We start from the raw sequence: 11,959 nt of genomic DNA, 5'->3' as shown, positions 1-11,959 counted from the left end.
CTGCTCTTCTCTGACAGATGCTAGGCAACACAGCCAGTCAAAAAAATATGAAAGCCAGCTAGTTTTCAGTAAACTTCCCTCAGAGAAGTGAGCAGCAAAAGACTTCATGGAGCCAGGATTTCAGTTGGTCATCTAGAACACAAACTGCGAAAGCCTTTTTCTCGTGTTCTGGTTGTTATATTGGACTTGTCTCTGCTGTAATTTTCTTCTAAAGAAGACTTACATCCTCCTAAATATTTCCTGTCAGGTGTTGGCTAGGAGAACTGTATCCCAGGGAATTGTAGATGCAGGAATCACAACATCCCGTGTACAGAGCAGTCCCTATTTCTGCCAAACTCTTTGCAGTGTTCTTAACTCAAACCATTTGTACTCTTTGTGACTGAAACTTGTAGCAAAAGGCAGACTAGCTCAGGAAAATCGTCTGCCACCTGGCTCTCCCTTCCTTCAAACAAAAACTTATAATGACTTTATCAGCCTGCCCTGGGAGCTCCACAACACAGCCTCTGCGTGAGATACCAACTGTTAGTTCTCACCATCCTCACCATGTATTTGGTGTTTGTGCCCTGGTTGCAATGGTTCATTTAATTTAAACTACCTCAGGTGCCTGTGAATCTAACATGAACAATATATATATATATACATATATATATATATTTTTTTTTTTCTGAAGGGAATGAAATGAAATTAAATCTGAGTCAAAGATGTTATTTGGGGAAGAAATCTTTGCCAACTTTGCCAACTTTGCCAACAAGCAGGATAAAATTCTGCAAGCATGTAATGTTTTATTGGGTTGTACTTTGTGAAGTACTTCAGAGAAAGATTTCCAGTTCATACAACACTTCCCAAACATGGATTGATGTTGTGCTCTGTGGTCATGATCATTTTTCTACTTGCCAAGCAAGTTCCAATTGTTCTGTAGATTCCTTGTGCAGGGAACTAGAAGATAACATTTGTACTAAATGGACATGTGGGAGGTACACAACACTTCTGAAAATGCTAAGTATGATCCAGATCAACATTTTTTTTTTTTAAATGATGGCTTCCCTTGAAAGACTGTATATTTCCTATTACATAGGAAATCAGAAAATGCACACAGTAAAAGAAACGCTCATTTTCCACATTACAATTTTTTCTGATGTGGCTGTATGGGAACTGCTGAGCCACGGCCTGAACCTCTGATTGACCACCTGAGGCGAGCACTGAGTCAGCCACAGGAGCACAGGTGAAGGCAATTCACCTGTACTGCCAGAAGGGGTGGATTCTGGCTACAGCTCTCCTAGACCTATTTAAGAGCTGGCTGCCAGTGGGGAAGGGTCTCTGCTGGAGATCTGCTCTGCTGGAGTTTTGTGAGTGAGCCCAGGATAGGGGTAAGCTTTCTATCTATTCTCTTTTTGTTACTGTAATCTGCTTTGCCAAACTCTCTTGTTTATTTTGTAATTATGACATCTTAATATTCATTGATTATACAGTGGCTCTCACCAGTTCTTAAATTCTAAGTACAGGAAGAGAGCATATTTTCTAATTAATCCAAATTGTACACATTCATTGTGCTCTGTACACTATAATGTAATTCTGCCCTTCTTTATATATATATATATATATATATATGTTCGTTATGTGTATAACTGACACTTGGTCTGATCTGGAACTGACTTGGCCAAATACCACCTGTCTGTCACTTTAAGTCTAATCTATGTACCAACTGAAGGGTACAAGCTCTGGTGAAATATGCAGTCTGTAGATGAAGCTGAAGTTGGGCAAATAATGGCTTTTTGTGAAAGAAAGCCTATTTTTTTCCAGGTCTGAACGTAGAGGCTGAACTACCTAGGCATGGAGATAAATCAGGACAGAGTACACAGAGGGCCTACATATAATCTGGTAGAAATTAGGTAATTTTCTGAAATACCAGGCTTTTGGTTCATTCTGCTGAAGAAATAGAAGCCAATCCCCTTACTAGGGCAATGCATGGCTAAGGCCACGGCTAAGGTTTGAGATCTTCCCATGTTCAACTTCAAAACTGTGCACTGAAGCCCAAGTGAAAACAAATGGATTTCACTTGGGCAGAGGAGCCATTCTCTGCCCATGCTTCACTTGGGTTTCTATATTGCTAGACCTCATCCAGTCTCCAGGACAGATCTAATATAATTGTATCAGAGCATGCCCCCAGCTCACAAAATGCATTTACTGCAAGGCAGTTGTTTCCAGTTGGGGTTTTTATTTTATTTCGGTTGTAGTTTTGAAACTGACTTGGAACTTTTTATATAACGTCAGCCACCGTGCAGATTTATGCATTGTACCATAATTACTTAAATAAGGGATTTTGTATACTACAGCCAGTGATTCATAAACTGCAGGGTATCTGCAAAAACAGGCTTTCATTGGGATTATGGGATGTAAAATGCCTGAAGGTTTTTGCCTTTGATAGCAGAGCTGCCATTGCATCCACACAGGGTTTGTCTAATAAATTGTGTTAGTGCTTTCCAGCATCCTGATAGCTTCCCTCCACAAACCTTTGCTATTCTGAAGTTTTTTGAAAGGAAAACTGGTTCTCTGAATTATTGCTGTGGCAATCACTAAAGCGTGTGTTCAGCATGCTTGGTGTTGATCATGTAGTGCAACAGAGAAGAAAGCTGAAAAGGTTCTTTGAGAAGGACTTAATATTGCCATATTTGCAACAACATAATATAAACTACAAGGAAGTTGTGGAAGGTGTGGGGAAAAGACTCCAGTTGGATGTTCTCACTGTCTTCAAGGCAATTAAGTCACTTGGCTTATTTCAATTCAGGATTATGTGGCTAAACCTCCCTGCTTTTGGAAATAGTCTCAGTGACTGAAAAAAATGGAGGTGCTGATTGGTTTAAGGTATTTTCTAACTTGACGTGTCAAATAATTTTAAGTCTGTGAAAAGGAAGAGGACATGCTAATGCCATGATGTTCATACCTGTGTGTCCAACTGGTGTGTTAGACCAGGAATCCTACTATTTCCTTCTGAGAGATTCAGCTAGAACTAAGCAAGAGGAATCAAAAATATCTGATATTGGTTGTCAGTGTGATAAAATAATCAAGTAAATAAATAAAATGAAAATCAACCAACCCTAATTCATTTAGAGGATAGCCAGCTTCTCTCCTTGCTGACTTTTCTGTCAGCCCATTTATGAACGTCTGCAACTTTTGTGCCGTGAAGACAAAAACAAACTTGCTTGTGAGCTTCATTTATGACAGGCACAGTATTTCAGACATGTTGACACTTGTTTTTATGTTGGGATCCACATGGCTGCATTTTATTTCTACAGGTTGGGAAAGATCCTGTTCTTATTCATATTTTTCTCAGATCTAGAGCTGTATAGATAAAAACAAAAACAACAAAAACAAAAGAATGCTGTTACAAACTGTCTGCCCTCTGAAGTCATTACAGCTCAGGTGAAGATTGATCAGTGAATAACAAGTACAAGTGAGGGTTAGTAAAATTACAGTGCGTGTTTTGTGCTCATCAGATTCTTTTGTTCCTGTGCATTAGGCATCACGTCAGCCATTAGGAACAAGAAAATCCAAAGCCTCCTTATCTCCACTCTTATTCACTTCTGACTGCACCAGCCTTGAGCTGCCTGGTGTGCAGCAAGTTGCTCTCTGTTTTAAATGCTTGCTAAAAATCGGAGGGCAGCAAGCAGGACGTATCTGTGTATATGGTGTTACTGAATAGCACAGACAGAGCGATATGTTTCTGGCTGAAATGCTTTGCTCAGCAGAGGTCTTTTAGGGTTAGGTGCTTTGTAAGGGTTTGCTTTTGTTTTTAAAACCCCGCATGCTTCCACTCTGGCTATTCTTAGCTCTCTTTTACAGTGCTCAGCCATGCAGAGCGATCCCAAACAGGGCACCAAGGGACACTCAGCCCCACAAAGCTGCAGGTGGAGCAGAACTCACTGATGCTGCTTTCCATATGTTCCTTCCCATGGGGGCCTGACTGGACCTCGACCTGAGGAGGAAGCAGAATGGAAACTTAATGGAGAAGCGAGTCCCACCCCTCAGGTATATGAGGTTGCCAGGCTCTTTTGTTCTGGTTCTCTCTGGTTTTAGCATGTTTCTGTCTGTGAGGGGATACTAAAAGGGCACTGCATTCTTCCCTTGCTCTGCCTAAGCCCACGACAGCGTCTCCAAGTCCTCAACCTTAATTTGCAGCATTCAAAAGAGCCTTCCCCTCTTTCCTCTTCTTAATTTCTTTTTTCTTTTTAAGTCAATTCACATAGATTAATCATTTCATAAATGTTTTGGGGTGGGATTGTGAAACCTTTACTGGCAAGAATTTTTCCCCTGGAGTCAAGGAGACTACTCATTAGCATGACTACTTGCCAGCATGAGGGAGGGATTCGCAATCTGGACATTTTAGTTTTAAAAATATGTCTCTATTTGGCTGATTTGGGCAGCTGAGCAGGGCTGGTTATGGAAATCAAACTAACAGGCTGTCACACTCTGTTTTACTTCAGAAAACATCTATAGTGAAATAATGTATTTTTACATAACACACACACATTTAAACAGTACTATGGTAATCTGATCGGTGTCTTCATTCTGATGAGCATTCTCTGAGACCCTTTCATCACAAACCAAACCCTATGTCGTTAAATCTGCTCTCTATACACCTCTTAGACTACACACAGTCTAAAAATGTGTATGGGTCACTACTGACAAGAAAGCCGTCATGTGCTGAGTACACAAACCTGTCAGAAGCAGTTAGTGCTTGCAGAACACCTGGGCTTGAACCAGGTGAGTGCAGGGTTTAGTGGCTGAGAAGCTGTGTAAGGTTGTGTCTGCAGGCCATGAATGTTGCATGGCTATAGCTCTTGTTGTGCTTGCACGATACAGAACTCTGAGGAAAGAAGCCAGGCTTCTTTCCTTGTAAAACCCTTGTGTTTTACAAGGGCTGCTCTGAAAGTAATGAATCCTATTTTGTTATGTTGGCCCATGACATCAGAAGAGGATATTGATGGTATGACCATAGGGGCTGAACCCTCCCACCACCTCCCTCCATTGCATTTTGTTGTCGTGTGACAGATGGTAGCAGAGGGGCAGTCTGACAGAATAGTGTCTGGCATGGAAGCATGTTATGAAGCAAAGGTGTGTCATTGAATTCCCCCATGTGGAAAAAATGGCACTCACTGACAGTCATCAACACTTGCTGAATGTTTCTGGAGACCAAACAGTGGATGTGAGCACAGTGAGGTGATGGGTGGAGTGTTTCAGCAGTGGTGACAACAACAATGGGGCACCTCTGCTGGTGCAGATTTTTACAAGCATAGCATGAAGGCTCTCATTCAGTGCTGGTGAAAATGCATAGCTAAAGGTAGTAACTATGTTGAAAACTAGTGTTCTATAGCTGAGAACGTACTCTATCGAATTGTGCTCTTTGTATCTTTTGTAGTTACCATGGAAATAAACAAGAGGCATTACTATTAGAGCGATTTCCCTACCCTGAACTGGTCACTTTCCCTCTGTTTAAGGACAAGCGAAACGATTCTGCTGCTGCTCTGAGTGGCTAACAGCAGTGGTGACCTTCAGGCTCGCCACTTTAAAGTGCCTTGGGGTGATCCCAGTGAAAAAGCAAAACAACATTATCTTTCCCCTGTGCTCCTCCACCTCATTCCAAGGCATTTGCTTCTGCCCTGCATGCAGCCTGGATATTTGGCCTGGGAGCTGGGCTGCTGAAGCTCAGGAGTTTCCCTCCTCTGTGTCTCTCTCCACCTTGCACAAAGCTGACAGGGAGATTTTTCACCTCCTTACTTTCCTTTTTCCTCTTTGATTAACTTTGGACCAGATGGCCAGTCCCCAAACTCTCAGCATGCATTTGACTGACAGGAGCCTTTGATAAACCTCATAAGAATGAAGTCATCTTCAGGTCACCTCCTCTGCCTGGCCTTTAGCATCCCGCACATACCACCATTATCTGCTGAATAGGAGACAAAGGAAATTAGCTCCAATTCCCTATCATCCCCATTATTTCCACACTGATTTAAACAATGAAGCAATGAGATGCCCTTCACTTTCCTCAGAAAGGTACAAATGTCAGCTGTTAAGAAATGCAAACAAGAGGGTTCCCATGTTAATGGATGGGCTTCTTTGTAAAGCCATGAAGTGGTAAAGTGGATTTATTCACTGCCTGCCTGCTTAACATACTTCTAAACAAATTCTTTAACCACTTTTATTTTATACACAGTACAGAGTGCTTGAGAAGCCGCATTGTTTTGGTCTGGAGATTTATAATGATGTTATATACCACACTCTGCTGTGTTGGGTTTTTTACATATGCAGTTGTCAGAGCTTCGTTTGGGCTCTGATACATACAAAAAGGTTTAGCTGCATAGAACCCAAATACTGAGATGTAGGAAAACCACCTCCAGGTTCAACTAAGAAAACAGATTTGGAAGTGCTGGACTGAGGAAGGGAGCATGAATCAGAACAGAATCTCTCCAGAGATTTGTAAGTAGCTACATCATGTCCATTTGGCTATGAAAGAGAAACAACAACATGCTTCGAAAAGTGTTGCCCTAGGAGTATTTTAGGCCAGGCAAGATAGAAAATAGCTTTAAAATCACATAGATGACTCTGAAAGTAATGCCTGCTATTTATTTATATGGAAATTGCGACAGATAGAAAGAGTACAATAACAGTGTAATAGAGCAAATTCTCAGTTACAAAACACTGTTTTTCAGTATAGTCACCACCACTAGCTGTGAATTTTTGCTAGCAGTGAACAAGAACCTGCATGCCATACTTGTAAAAAAAAAAAAAAAAAAATCTGCACCAGCTGAGGTGACCCATTGTTTCACAGTTGCTGTGATGGTGGTGTTGCTAGGAAAATGTTGCCCATGTACTCCATCTTTCATCGACCTGAACAGATGGAAGTCAGAAGGTGCCAGATTGACACTATGTGGTAGGTGTGGTAGAACAGTCCAGCCAAGATTGGTGATGTGCTCCACAGTCCTCAAACTGGTGTGAGGCCTGGTGTTATCTCTTTGCAAGAGAAAGGCCATCTTTTTTTCTGTAGCTGGAGTCTAGAAGTTTGCACCTTCAGCAGTCAGCATTGTGATGCAGTGGTCAGAGATGATGGTTTATAAGGATTTCTTGAAAACTAGAAGGATCATCCCTTTCCTATCCCAAAAAGCAGTGCACATCACTTCACTTGTTGAGAGCTGCATCTTGAACTTTTTATTTGATGGGGAATTCACTCCATGAACTGCTGTTTTGCTCTAGCTTGTAGTGGTGGCATTACTCCCCATAACTGGTAATGATGCGATCCAGGAAACTGTCAGCTTCAGCTTTGCGTTGGATCAGTAGGTCCGGATAAACTTGCATGTGGTGTTCTTTCAGTTCCTGTGGGACTCACCTGACACAAACTTTGTGATATTCAGCATTGCCACCATTTTTTTCAATGCATCGATGTTCAACTCGCAGTTTCCTGGTTGTAATCTGCTTATTTGTGGAGATGAGCTGACCAAGATGTTCTTCATTTTGTGGTGTGACAGCTGTTCATGGCCATCCTGAACATGGCTTGTCTTTCATGTGTCTGCCACCACTGCTGAAACACACCACCCATCATCTCACTATGCTCACATGGTCTCCAGATCATGTTTGGTCTCCGGAAACATTCAGCAAGTGTTGATGAATGTTAGTGAGTGTTATTTTTTTCCACATGGGGGCATTCACTGACACACCTTTGCTTCATGCTCACTTCCGTATTGGATGCCATTTTGTCTGACTGCTCCTCTGCTGCCCATTGTCACATATCAACAAAATGTAATGGGATGTTGGTGGGAAGGTTCAACTCCTACTGCCATATCACCAACATTCATCTCTGATGGCCTCTGATCGTGGACCAATATAATAAAGGATGAGACATTACCTTGATGAGCTTTCTTTCCCAAGATTGTGGTGTTCCACTTGAGTTGATTTGTCTGGCAGTTAAATCTGTTCTTTCAACAAGAGAGAGTATCAAAATGTTTGGGCACTTGCATGAAACTATTCTCCAGATCACTGGCTCACCCACATACATTGCAGAAGACTAAAACAGCAAAAATCTCAAAATTAACTCTTAGGAAAACTCGTCCATACAGCGTGATTTGCATTAATATACAATTCTTCTTTGCTTACTAGTTGGAGTCTGTCCTCTGAAAAAGAGCTTACTACTCAATTGCTTCCTGATGCACCATTGAAAAACACTGCACAAGAATGTATCTATTTATTCTACAGAACAAAGATCAGGCTGAGCTAGGAATTGTGTTCCAGTTGCCTGGTATGAAGCAGCATAGGAGCAATGACAACATGTCAAGTCAAAAGTCTGGTGAACAATTCTGACCACCTGTTATGCCACATTGCTGGATCTTGGTTTCCTGTGTAGTCAGTGGAAATAAGTCATCTTGGTACCCAAGTTAGGCATGTAGAGAAGTCAGTCGTGCCTACTTGATGTGTTTTGACTGCTGCTCGTGAAACGTGGGAGTCTGACTTACTCCCTGCTTATTGCCCTTCAATGCCGTTGTAGAAGAGATTTCTAAGTTGGGCTCTTATGTTGGGCAGCATGAAGATGGCCCTGAGAGTCTCAGCCTTTGAAGGACTTCCTGTTGCTTTAGAGTCATAGGCAGAGTTTGCAACGTACCTCTAGTCACTAATAAAGCTGTCTTCCTTCTTCACAATGTTTGTATGGATACCTGCATTTCAGCAGTGTCACAGAGAACTCTGATGATGCTTCCAGCCAATTTATGCTGCTGGCCACAGTCTGGCTAGCCATGAACTTTGTCTGGAGAGTGGTGGTAGAACTTGAGCAAAAGGAGTCAGTCTAGATTCAACATATTGGTGCTGCTGGAGGAGGACATTAATGCGTACAGAGTCTTTCTTCTTTTGCTATAGGAAAGTCTTTTTATGCACAGCTCCCCCAAGACCAATTGAGGCTGGAAGGGTTCCCTTTTAGACTTGGGCATATAAACTCCAACAGAAGCCTGCTAGCTGATAGAATGCTTAAACAAGGTAAGTTAGGCCTAATTCATTCTTCAATCATTTCTGCAAAAGTCAGAAGAAATATTTTGCTTCTTTCATCTTTCCAGTTGAAAAGCTACTAGTGTGGCCTGCACCGTTAAAGAATTCCAGCTGCTTTTCAATTCTACCTTCCTTGTAACTCGTTTCTCTACATTCTGTCTTGGAGTGGTGAATCTTCAATTGCCACAATTTTGTTGGTGCTGACAATAAAAGGACAGTCCTCTGACAGCTCTAGGGAACCTTTAATTCATGTTACTTCTTCAGGTACTTAGCTAGCTAGCACCAAAGATGAGATGCTTGTTTCCCTTTCCCATGTTTCCCCTTTTCCAAGATAATGTTTCTGTCTTAATAATGATGGACTTTGTCACCAAACTGCCTTCTTTTCTGATCCTGGCATCAAGCTGTCGTCCTGAATGAAGATGAGTCCTAGGCTTAGATAAGCTAGGCCAGGGCCTAGTCTTGGGAGCATCCATTAGCCTCTCCAGCATTTTTAAGTCATTTAAAATTACACTTTTGCACTGTTAAGGGCGGAAAGCTCAACACATTTCCTTGTGTCCTGCTGCACACTTTCTGATTGAAATCTGGAGGAGGAGTTGAGCAGTGGTTATGTGTTTGGCAACCACAAAGGTTCTCTTATAGACCCTGCTGTGTGAGAGTGCAGATCAAGGTACAAAAGCACTCCTCTGGAGAGCTTGTTTTCTTTAGATAGGACGGCTGAGATGCATGGAGCTATTCTGTGACAGAGATTGAAATCTGTCTGCGCTGCCAAGTGTTTCTTTTTTTTTTTTTTTTTTTCCAAGCATGACTCTCTCCCACAATTTGTTCTTCACATGCAACCTGTCACTACTTGAGGTGTTCAGCTTGCTCTCTGTGCAGATAAATGGACATACCAAAAAGATGGACAAATACACTGGCACCAACACACTTTCACTTAGATCACTTCACAGTAAATATGGAAGTCCCTCTGAAGAAGCAGGAGCGTGGCAACAACTCTAATCTCAAGGTTTAGATTTTTTTTTTTTTTCAAGCAGAAGTATCAGCTGTCTGCAGTTCAAAGTGAAGGGTTGAGGGTGGGGGACTTATGCTTCCCATTTTGCTTTTAAAAAGGTCACAGTGAAAGCATGTGATTGAATATTTTGCATGGAACTGCCTATGACAAAGACAAAGACAAGGGGTTTGACAGAGTGCTATGAAAAGCAAGTGAGAGAAAAGGAGAGAAAGATCTGTGTTAGATTTTTGAGGTATATTTGAAAGAATGAAATAAAAAAATGCTTTCAAATCCTCGGGGACTTTCCAATTTATCAAGAAAGACACATTCTTCCTAATGAAAGGTTACTGACCTTCATGAATGTGACAGTTCAATTACAGCCCATTCATATGCAGAGCAGCCGTTGATAAAGGATTTAGGAAATGTGACTAGCATAGCAAAAAAAAAAAAAAAAAAAAAAAGGAAGGGGGAAGTGTCTAGAAAATTATTTTTTATTGTGGAGCAAGAAATATAAATAAGATTCAGTCAGGTAGTAGAACCTTTTCTTCTCTGGCCCAGCAACCCATTAGATTTGCTTCAGTGAACACATTGACTTTTTTCCTCTTTTTCTACTAATATTTCTGTCTTTTTAATCCTCTGAACTACTAAACCTAACAAATCATAAAGCCCTTGGGGTGCTGAGATGCAAGGTTTCAAACATTTTTTTCCTCTGACTGGCAGAGAAAGCTGGAATGTGTCCTAATGTTATTTTAAGTGCTTGACTAGTATTTAAACTCTTAAATGGATGGAAAGTTAAAGCAGCAGTGAATGCACACGCACATACATGTACCCCCCCTTCCTTTTCCTTCCACCTTCTCCTCCCCCTGTTTCCCCCCACACACTGAGTTTGGCCTCTCCAAGGCTGTTAATAGCCAAAGCAGATATTGGCTAGACTCTCTGGAGCCAGCCTTCAGCCAATGGAGGGTGACACCTGTGAGCTGATGTTTGTTGAACTCCTCCAGGTGTAGGAAAGATGCTTAAATTGACATAAGGCAGGAGCTGTAAAAACAGGCAAGTATGTCATTCGTACATAGAGCTCTGTGGAAGATCCCAAGGCCAAGTCATTGCAAAACAACTAGACAGAAAGAAAAATGTTTCACTTGCTTTGAAATAATTCCAAAATATCTGTTTATCTATCTACACGCGTACACACACTCATGGGTCCAGGCCTATGTGCACACGAAGTATTCCTGCAAAATAATGCATGTCCCTGCATACACAAGTACAAACCAATCTTGTACTTCAAGGTGATGGCAAACAGAGGGTTGTGAAGGTAGATGAGGACAATCCTTTGCTTAGTGTAAACTCACACAGGTGGCCCCAGAAGGAGTGGCTGTGGCTGAAGTTTACTGCTGACCTGTATTTATGTTAGGTCATGATTGTCTTCTACAGAGCAGCAAGCTGTATTCTTGATTTGAGGCAAGTGCTCAAATCCAAGTGCAATCAAATGAGTGTAAAGAAGTGCTAAAAATGTCTGTGGAAGGGAGAGCCAGAAGACATTTCCTTGACCTCTGCTCAGTATCTGTGAAATGGCTTGCTTGTTTCTGAGAAATTAGAAGCTTGGTTAATTTGCTCTACCTCCACCCAGCTGAAATTTTCCACAGTTTTCAGGCTGGGTAGGACTTCAGCAACTGCGACTGAGATCTTTTCTCTTGGGAGTAGGGCAAGCATGGGGGTAGTGCACAGTATTTTCTGCTTCTACTATGGCTAGTTACAAATTCTGGGAAACAAGAACCTCTCTCAGTGCTTTAATTCACTGCATTAGGTGCCCATCTTCCCTGACTGCTTGCTGATTTTCAAAACCTATCCCTGGTGGATATTTTGAGCACCCTGCTGAAGACTGGGTAAGTTCTCAGAGGGGCATGTTCTTGAGGTCAGGAGGCTTTTCATCAGTAATCATCCATTAGTGCT

General features: G+C 41.7%; 1 long non-coding RNA gene across 1 annotated transcript; it reads right to left on the bottom strand.

Moving 5' to 3' along the window:
• Positions 1–1,626: 1,626 nt before the first annotated feature.
• Positions 1,627–11,416, bottom strand: LOC128087920 (uncharacterized). The gene is made up of 3 exons (XR_008210073.1): positions 11,190–11,416; positions 3,922–3,973; positions 1,627–3,339 (listed from the first exon to the last, which is right to left on the bottom strand). It is a non-coding gene; the product is annotated as an uncharacterized LOC128087920 (long non-coding RNA).
• Positions 11,417–11,959: the final 543 nt, after the last annotated feature.

Source organism: Tympanuchus pallidicinctus, unplaced genomic scaffold (genome assembly GCF_026119805.1).
Source record: "Tympanuchus pallidicinctus isolate F22 unplaced genomic scaffold, pur_lepc_1.0 scaffold31, whole genome shotgun sequence".
Taxonomy (NCBI): Eukaryota; Metazoa; Chordata; class Aves; order Galliformes; family Phasianidae; genus Tympanuchus; species Tympanuchus pallidicinctus.
The sequence above is the reverse complement of the archived record's forward strand: the minus strand, read 5'-3'. Positions and strand labels throughout refer to the sequence as shown.